The 10735-nt window shown below is 42.8% G+C and overlaps 1 protein-coding gene across 3 annotated transcripts in view; it reads right to left on the reverse strand.

Moving 5' to 3' along the window:
• The window catches only part of APBB1 (amyloid beta precursor protein binding family B member 1), a 34699-nt gene extending 24261 nt beyond the window's left edge, over positions 1-10438 (reverse strand). For all 3 annotated transcript variants that reach the window (XM_066588559.1, XM_066588558.1, XM_066588557.1), the window contains exon 1: positions 10333-10438. The gene's annotated coding sequence lies outside the window, so the exon portion shown is untranslated. The remainder of the gene's footprint in view (positions 1-10332) is intronic.
• Between the last annotated feature and the right edge of the window lie 297 nt (positions 10439-10735).

Below are 10735 nucleotides of genomic sequence, written 5' to 3' on the forward strand. Positions count from 1 at the left end.
TAGGGGTGTGTATACATAGAGAGCAGTGGGTGTATATATAGGGGTGTGTATACATAGAGAGCAGTGGGTGTATATATAGGGGTGTGTATACATAGAGAGTAGTGGGTATATATAGGGGTGTGTATACATACTGAGCAGTGGGTATATATAGGGGTGTGTATACATACTGAGCAGTGGGTATATATAGGGGTGTGTATACATATTGAGCAGTGGGTATATATAGGGGTGTGTATACATAGAGAGCAGTGGGTATATATAGGGGTGTGCATACATAGAGAGCAGTGGGTATATATAGGGGTGTGTATACATAGAGAGCAGTGGGTATATATAGGGGTGTGTATACATACTGAGCAGTGGGTATATATAGGGGTGTGTATACATAGAGAGCAGTGGGTATATATAGGGGTGTGTATACATAGAGGGCAGTGGGTGTATATAGGGGTGTGTATACATAGAGAGCAGTGGGTATATATAGGGGTGTGTATACATACTGAGCAGTGGGTATATATAGGGGTGTGTATACATAGAGAGCAGTGGGTATATATAGGGGTGTGTATACATAGAGAGCAGTGGGTATATATAGGGGTGTGTATACATAGAGAGCAGTGGGTATATATAGGGGTGTGTATACATAGAGGGCAGTGGGTGTATATATAGGGGTGTGTATACATAGAGAGTAGTGGGTATATATAGGGGTGTGTATACATACTGAGCAGTGGGTATATATAGGGGTGTGTATACATACTGAGCAGTGGGTATATATAGGGGTGTGTATACATACTGAGCAGTGGGTGTATATAGGGGTGTGTATACATAGAGAGCAGTGGGTGTATATAGGGGTGTGTATACATAGAGAGCAGTGGGTATATATAGGGGTGTGTATACATACTGAGCAGTGGGTATATATAGGGGTGTGTATACATAGAGAGCAGTGGGTGTATATAGGGGTGTGTATACATAGAGAGCAGTGGGTATATATAGGGGTGTGTATACATAGAGAGCAGTGGGTATATATATAGGGGTGTGTATACATAGAGAGCAGTGGGTGTATATAGGAGTGTGTATACATAGAGAGCAGTGGGTGTATATAGGGGTGTGTATACATACTGAGCAGTGGGTATATATAGGGGTGTGTATACATAGAGAGCAGTGGGTGTATATATAGGGGTGTGTATACATAGAGAGCAGTGGGTGTATATATAGGGGTGTGTATACATAGAGAGCAGTGGGTATATATAGGGGTGTGTATACATAGAGAGCAGTGGGTGTATATAGGGGTGTGTATACATACTGAGCAGTGGGTATATATAGGGGTGTGTATACATAGAGAGCAGTGGGTGTATATATAGGGGTGTGTATACATAGAGAGCAGTGGGTGCATATATAGGGGTGTGTATACATAGAGAGCAGTGGGTATATATAGGGGTGTGTATACATAGAGAGCAGTGGGTATATATAGGGGTGTGTATACATAGAGAGCAGTGGGTATATATATAGCGGTGTGTATACATAGAGAGCAGTGGGTATATATAGGGGTGTGTATACATAGAGAGCAGTGGGTATATATAGGGGTGTGTATACATAGAGAGCAGTGGGTATATATATAGGGGTGTGTATACATAGAGAGCAGTGGGTATATATATAGGGGTGTGTATGCATAGAGAGCAGTGGGTATATATAGGGGTGTGTATACATAGAGAGCAGTGGGTGTATATATAGGGGTGTGTATACATACTGAGCAGTGGGTGTATATATAGGGGTGTGTATACATACTGAGCAGTGGGTATATATAGGGGTGTGTATACATAGAGAGCAGTGGGTATATATAGGGGTGTGTATACATAGAGGGCAGTGGGTGTATATATAGGGGTGTGTATACATAGAGAGCAGTGGGTATATATAGGGGTGTGTATACGTAGAGAGCAGTGGGTATATATAGGGGTGTGTATACATAGAGAGCAGTGGGTATATATAGGGGTGTGTATACATACTGAGCAGTGGGTATATATAGGGGTGTGTATACATAAAGAGCAGGGGGTATAAATAGGGGTGTGTATACATAGAGAGCAGTGGGTATATATAGGGGTGTGTATACATACTGAGCAGTGGGTATATATAGGGGTGTGTATACATACTGAGCAGTGGGTATATATAGGGGTGTGTATACATACTGAGCAGTGGGTGTATATAGGGGTGTGTATACATAGAGAGCAGTGGGTGTATATAGGGGTGTGCATACATACTGAGCAGTGGGTATATATAGGGGTGTGTATACATAGAGAGCAGTGGGTATATATAGGGGTGTGTATACATAGAGGGCAGTGGGTGTATATATAGGGGTGTGTATACATAGAGAGCAGTGGGTATATATAGGGGTGTGTATACGTAGAGAGCAGTGGGTATATATAGGGGTGTGTATACATAGAGAGCAGTGGGTATATATAGGGGTGTGTATACATACTGAGCAGTGGGTATATATAGGGGTGTGTATACATAAAGAGCAGGGGGTATAAATAGGGGTGTGTATACATAGAGAGCAGTGGGTATATATAGGGGTGTGTATACATACTGAGCAGTGGGTATATATAGGGGTGTGTATACATACTGAGCAGTGGGTATATATAGGGGTGTGTATACATACTGAGCAGTGGGTGTATATAGGGGTGTGTATACATAGAGAGCAGTGGGTGTATATAGGGGTGTGCATACATACTGAGCAGTGGGTATATATAGGGGTGGGTATACATAGAGAGCAGTGGGTATATATAGGGGTGTGTATACATAGAGAGCAGTGGGTATATATATAGGGGTGTGTATACATAGAGAGCAGTGGGTGTATATAGGGGTGTGTATACATAGAGAGCAGTGGGTTTATATATAGGGGTGTGTATACATACTGAGCAGTGGGTATATATAGGGGTGTGTATACATACTGAGCAGTGGGTGTATATAGGGGTGTGTATACATAGAGAGCAGTGGGTATATATAGGGGTGTGTATACATACTGAGCAGTGGGTATATATAGGGGTGGGTATACATAGAGAGCAGTGGGTATATATAGGGGTGTGTATACATAGAGAGCAGTGGGTATATATATAGGGGTGTGTATACATAGAGAGCAGTGGGTGTATATAGGGGTGTGTATACATAGAGAGCAGTGGGTGTATATATAGGGGTGTGTATACATAGAGAGCAGTGGGTATATATAGGGGTGTGTATACATAGAGAGCAGTGGGTGTATATATAGGGGTGTGTATACATAGAGAGCAGTGGGGGTATATATAGGGGTGTGTATACATAGAGAGCAGTGGGGGTATATATAGGGGTGTGTATACATAGAGAGTAGTGGGTATATATAGGGGTGTGTATACATACTGAGCAGTGGGTATATATAGGGGTGTGTATACATAAAGAGCAGTGGGTATATATAGGGGTGTGTATACATAGAGAGCAGGGGGTATATATAGGGGTGTGTATACATAGAGAGCAGTGGGTATATATAGGGGTGTGTATACATAGAGAGCAGTGGGTGTATATAGGAGTGTGTATACAGAGAGCAGTGGGTATATATAGGGGTGTGTATACAGAGAGCAGTGGGTATATATAGGGGTGTATACATAGAGAGCAGTGGGTGTATATATAGGGGTGTGTATACATAGAGAGCAGTGGGTATATATAGGGTGTGTATACATAGAGAGCAGTGGGTATATATAGGGGTGTATACATAGAGAGCAGTGGGTATATATAGGGGTGTGTATACAGAGAGCAGTGGGTATATATAGGGGTGTGTATACATAGAGAGCAGTGGGTATATATAGGGGTGTGTATACATAGAGAGCAGTGGGTATATATAGGGGTGTGTATACATAGAGAGCAGTGGGTATATATATAGGGGTGTGTATACATAGAGAGCAGTGGGTGTATATAGGGGTGTGTATACATAGAGAGCAGTGGGTATAGATATAGGGGTGTGTATACATGGAGAGCAGTGGGTATATATAGGGGTGTGTATACATAGAGAGCAGTGGGTATATATAGGGGTGTGTATACATAGAGAGCAGGGGGTATATATAGGGGTGTGTATACATAGAGAGCAGTGGGTATATATAGGGGTGTGTATACATAGAGAGCAGTGGGTATATATAGGGGTGTGTATACATACTGAGCAGTGGGTGTATATAGGGGTGTGTATACATAGAGAGCAGTGGGTATATATAGGGGTGTGTATACATAGAGAGCAGTGGATATATACAGGGGTGTGTATACATACTGAGCAGTGGGTATATATAGGGGTGTGTATAGATAGAGAGCAGTGGGTATATATAGGGGTGTGTATACATAGAGAGCAGGGGGTATATATAGGGGTGTGTATACATAGAGGGCAGTGGGTGTATATATAGGGGTGTGTATACATAGAGAGTAGTGGGTATATATAGGGGTGTGTATACATAGAGAGCAGTGGGTATATATAGGGGTGTGTATACATAGAGAGCAGTGGGTGTATATAGGGGTGTATACATACTGAGCAGTGGGTATATATAGGGGTGTGTATACATAGAGAGCAGTGGGTATATATAGGGGTGTGTATACATAGAGAGCAGTGGGTATATATAGGGGTGTGTATACATAGAGAGCAGTGGGTGTATATATAGGGGTGTGTATACATAGAGAGCAGTGGGTGTATATATAGGGGTGTGTATACATAGAGAGCAGTGGGTGTATATAGGGGTGTGTATACATAGAGAGCAGTGGGTATATATAGGGGTGTGTATACATAGAGAGCAGTGGGTATATATAGGGGTGTGTATACATAGAGAGCAGTGGGTATATATATAGGGGTGTGTATACATAGAGAGCAGTGGGTGTATATAGGGGTGTGTATACATAGAGAGCAGTGGGTATAGATATAGGGGTGTGTATACATGGAGAGCAGTGGGTATATATAGGGGTGTGTATACATAGAGAGCAGTGGGTATATATAGGGGTGTGTATACATAGAGAGCAGGGGGTATATATAGGGGTGTGTATACATAGAGAGCAGTGGGTATATATAGGGGTGTGTATACATAGAGAGCAGTGGGTATATATAGGGGTGTGTATACATACTGAGCAGTGGGTGTATATAGGGGTGTGTATACATAGAGAGCAGTGGGTATATATAGGGGTGTGTATACATAGAGAGCAGTGGATATATACAGGGGTGTGTATACATACTGAGCAGTGGGTATATATAGGGGTGTGTATAGATAGAGAGCAGTGGGTATATATAGGGGTGTGTATACATAGAGAGCAGGGGGTATATATAGGGGTGTGTATACATAGAGGGCAGTGGGTGTATATATAGGGGTGTGTATACATAGAGAGTAGTGGGTATATATAGGGGTGTGTATACATAGAGAGCAGTGGGTATATATAGGGGTGTGTATACATAGAGAGCAGTGGGTGTATATAGGGGTGTATACATACTGAGCAGTGGGTATATATAGGGGTGTGTATACATAGAGAGCAGTGGGTATATATAGGGGTGTGTATACATAGAGAGCAGTGGGTATATATAGGGGTGTGTATACATAGAGAGCAGTGGGTGTATATATAGGGGTGTGTATACATAGAGAGCAGTGGGTGTATATATAGGGGTGTGTATACATAGAGAGCAGTGGGTGTATATATAGGGGTGTGTATACATAGAGAGCAGTGGGTGTATATATAGGGGTGTGTATACATAGAGAGCAGTGGGTGTATATAGGGGTGTGTATACATACTGAGCAGTGGGTGTATATAGGGGTGTGTATACATAGAGAGCAGTGGGTATATATAGGGGTGTGTATACATAGAGAGCAGTGGGTATATATAGGGGTGTGTATACATAGAGAGCAGTGGGTGTATATAGGGGTGTGTATACATAGAGAGCAGTGGGTATATATAGGGGTGTGTATACATAGAGAGCAGTGGGTATATATAGGGGTGTGTATACATAGAGAGCAGTGGGTGTATATAGGAGTGTGTATACAGAGAGCAGTGGGTATATATAGGGGTGTGTATACAGAGAGCAGTGGGTATATATAGGGGTGTATACATAGAGAGCAGTGGGTGTATATATAGGGGTGTGTATACATAGAGAGCAGTGGGTATATATAGGGGTGTGTATACATAGAGAGCAGTGGGTATATATAGGGGTGTATACATAGAGAGCAGTGGGTATATATAGGGGTGTGTATACAGAGAGCAGTGGGTATATATAGGGGTGTGTATACATAGAGAGCAGTGGGTGTATATAGGGGTGTGTATACATAGAGAGCAGTGGGTATATATAGGGGTGTGTATACATAGAGAGCAGTGGGTATATATATAGGGGTGTATATACATAGAGAGCAGTGGGTGTATATAGGGGTGTGTATACATAGAGAGCAGTGGGTATATATATAGGGGTGTGTATACATAGAGAGCAGTGGGTATATATAGGGGTGTGTATACATAGAGAGCAGTGGGTATATATAGGGGTGTGTATACATAGAGAGCAGGGGGTATATATAGGGGTGTGTATACATAGAGAGCAGTGGGTATATATAGGGGTGTGTATACATAGAGAGCAGTGGGTATATATAGGGGTGTGTATACATACTGAGCAGTGGGTGTATATAGGGGTGTGTATACATAGAGAGCAGTGGGTATATATAGGGGTGTGTATACATAGAGAGCAGTGGATATATATAGGGGTGTGTATACATACTGAGCAGTGGGTATATATAGGGGTGTGTATACATAGAGAGCAGTGGGTGTATATAGGGGTGTGTATACATAGAGAGCAGTGGGTATATATAGGGGTGTGTATACATAGAGAGCAGTGGGTATATATATAGGGGTGTGTATACATAGAGAGCAGTGGGTGTATATAGGGGTGTGTATACATAGAGAGCAGTGGGTGTATATAGGGGTGTGTATACATAGAGAGCAGTGGGTATATATATAGGGGTGTGTATACATAGAGAGCAGTGGGTATATATAGGGGTGTGTATACATAGAGAGCAGTGGGTATATATAGGGGTGTGTATACATAGAGAGCAGGGGGTATATATAGGGGTGTGTATACATAGAGAGCAGTGGGTATATATAGGGGTGTGTATACATAGAGAGCAGTGGGTATATATAGGGGTGTGTATACATACTGAGCAGTGGGTGTATATAGGGGTGTGTATACATAGAGAGCAGTGGGTATATATAGGGGTGTGTATACATAGAGAGCAGTGGATATATATAGGGGTGTGTATACATACTGAGCAGTGGGTATATATAGGGGTGTGTATACATAGAGAGCAGTGGGTATATATAGGGGTGTGTATACATAGAGAGCAGGGGGTATATATAGGGGTGTGTATACATAGAGGGCAGTGGGTGTATATATAGGGGTGTGTATACATAGAGAGTAGTGGGTATATATAGGGGTGTGTATACATAGAGAGCAGTGGGTATATATAGGGGTGTGTATACATAGAGAGCAGTGGGTGTATATAGGGGTGTATACATACTGAGCAGTGGGTATATATAGGGGTGTGTATACATAGAGAGCAGTGGGTATATATAGGGGTGTGTATACATAGTCAGCAGTGGGTGTATATAGGGGTGTGTATACATACTGAGCAGTGGGTGTATATAGGGGTGTGTATACATAGAGAGCAGTGGGTATATATAGGGGTGTGTATACATAGAGAGCAGTGGGTATATATAGGCGTGTGTATACATAGAGAGCAGTGGGTGTATATAGGGGTGTGTATACATAGAGAGCAGTGGGTATATATAGGGGTGTGTATACATAGAGAGCAGTGGGTATATATAGGGGTGTGTATATGCATAGAGAGCAGTGGGTATATATAGGGGTGTGTATACATACTGAGCAGTGGGTATATATAGGGGTGTATACATAGAGAGCAGTGGGTGTATATAGGGGTGTGTATACATAGAGAGCAGTGGGTGTATATAGGGGTGTGTATACATAGAGAGCAGTGGGTATATATAGGGGTGTGTATACATAGAGAGCAGTGGGTGTATATAGGAGTGTGTATACATACTGAGCAGTGGGTATATATAGGGGTGTATACATAGAGAGCAGTGGGTGTATATAGGGGTGTGTATACATACTGAGCAGTGGGTATATATAGGGGTGTATACATAGAGAGCAGTGGGTGTATATAGGGGTGTGTATACATAGAGAGCAGTGGGTATATATAGGGGTGTGTATACATAGAGAGCAGTGGGTATATATAGGGGTGTGTATACATACTGAGCAGTGGGTATATATAGGGGTGTATACATAGAGAGCAGTGGGTATATATATAGGGGTGTGTATACATAGAGAGCAGTGGGTATATATAGGGGTGTGTATACATAGAGAGCAGTGGATATATATAGGGGTGTGTATACATACTGAGCAGTGGGTATATATAGGGGTGTGTATACATAGAGAGCAGTGGGTATATATAGGGGTGTGTATACATAGAGAGCAGGGGGTATATATAGGGGTGTGTATACATAGAGGGCAGTGGGTGTATATATAGGGGTGTGTATACATAGAGAGTAGTGGGTATATATAGGGGTGTGTATACATAGAGAGCAGTGGGTATATATAGGGGTGTGTATACATAGAGAGCAGTGGGTGTATATAGGGGTGTATACATACTGAGCAGTGGGTATATATAGGGGTGTGTATACATAGAGAGCAGTGGGTATATATAGGGGTGTGTATACATAGTGAGCAGTGGGTGTATATAGGGGTGTGTATACATACTGAGCAGTGGGTGTATATAGGGGTGTGTATACATAGAGAGCAGTGGGTATATATAGGGGTGTGTATACATAGAGAGCAGTGGGTATATATAGGCGTGTGTATACATAGAGAGCAGTGGGTGTATATAGGGGTGTGTATACATAGAGAGCAGTGGGTATATATAGGGGTGTGTATACATAGAGAGCAGTGGGTATATATAGGGGTGTGTATATGCATAGAGAGCAGTGGGTATATATAGGGGTGTGTATACATACTGAGCAGTGGGTATATATAGGGGTGTATACATAGAGAGCAGTGGGTGTATATAGGGGTGTGTATACATAGAGAGCAGTGGGTGTATATAGGGGTGTGTATACATAGAGAGCAGTGGGTATATATAGGGGTGTGTATACATACTGAGCAGTGGGTATATATAGGGGTGTATACATAGAGAGCAGTGGGTATATATATAGGGGTGTGTATACATAGAGAGCAGTGGGTATATATAGGGGTGTGTATACATAGAGAGCAGTGGGTATATATAGGGGTGTGTATACATAGAGAGCAGTGGGTATATATAGGGGTGTGTATACATACTGAGCAGTGGGTATATATAGGGGTGTGTATACATACTGAGCAGTGGGTATATATAGGGGTGTGTATACACAGAGAGCAGTGGGTATATATAGGGGTGTGTATACATAGAGAGCAGTGGGTGTATATATAGGGGTGTGTATACACAGAGAGCAGTGGGTATATATAGGGGTGTGTACATAGATAGCAGTGGGTATATATAGGGGTGTGTATACATACTGAGCAGTGGGTGTATATAGGGGTGTATACATAGATAGCAGTGGGTATATATAGGGGTGTGTATACATACTGAACAGTGGGTATATATAGGGGTGTATACATAGATAGCAGTGGGTATATATAGGGGTGTGTATACATACTGAGCAGTGGGTATATATAGGGGTGTGTATACATACTGAGCAGTGGGTGTATATAGGGGTGTGTATACATAGAGAGCAGTGGGTATATATAGGGGTGTGTATACATAGAGAGCAGTGGGTGTATATAGGGGTGTGTATACATACTGAACAGTGGGTGTATATAGGGGTGTATACATAGATAGCAGTGGGTATATATAGGGGTGTGTATACATACTGAGCAGTGGGTGTATATAGGGGTGTGTATACATACTGAACAGTGGGTGTATATAGGGGTGTATACATAGATAGCAGTGGGTATATATAGGGGTGTGTATACATACTGAGCAGTGGGTATATATAGGGGTGTGTATACATACTGAGCAGTGGGTGTATATAGGGGTGTGTATACATAGAGAGCAGTGGGTATATATAGGGGTGTGTATACATAGAGAGCAGTGGGTATATATAGGGGTGTGTATACATAGAGAGCAGTGGGTATATATATATAGGGGTGTGTATACATACTGAGCAGTGGTAATATATACATGGGTGTGCAGATATAGGTAGCAGGCTCATCGCAGCGGACTGTCGGTGTCTGTACAGCGATGTATCGTGACATATACGCAGTTATCGTCTCACCTCTGCACTTCCGCTTCTCCCGGTCCCGTTATCTACGCGGTCGCCGCCCTGATGGTCTCCGCCGCACTTCCGGCAGCTGGTGACGCATTTCCGGGTTGTCGTGTTTCTGCCGCCATGTTGGGAAGGTCAGTTGATGCTCATTGTGGCGCCGGCGGGCGTATAAATAAATTCCACCCCACCTCCACACCATTCGCAGGCTGATTGGGTGTTTGGATTAACTCATTTACAGTGATTGGTTATTTGGTTTGCCTAGTTTCCGGTGATTGGTTATTTGGTTTGGCTGCTTCACGGTGATTGGTTGTTTAGTTTGGCTCCAGTAGAGGTGGTGTGGAATAGGGGTATATGCCGCGGCGGCCGTGGGGCGTCGTGTATGGCAGGTGTGCTGTGAGCTGCGCCCCGGGTC

The sequence above is a fragment of the Eleutherodactylus coqui genome, chromosome 1 (genome assembly GCF_035609145.1).
Source record: "Eleutherodactylus coqui strain aEleCoq1 chromosome 1, aEleCoq1.hap1, whole genome shotgun sequence".
Classification (NCBI taxonomy): domain Eukaryota; kingdom Metazoa; phylum Chordata; class Amphibia; order Anura; family Eleutherodactylidae; genus Eleutherodactylus; species Eleutherodactylus coqui.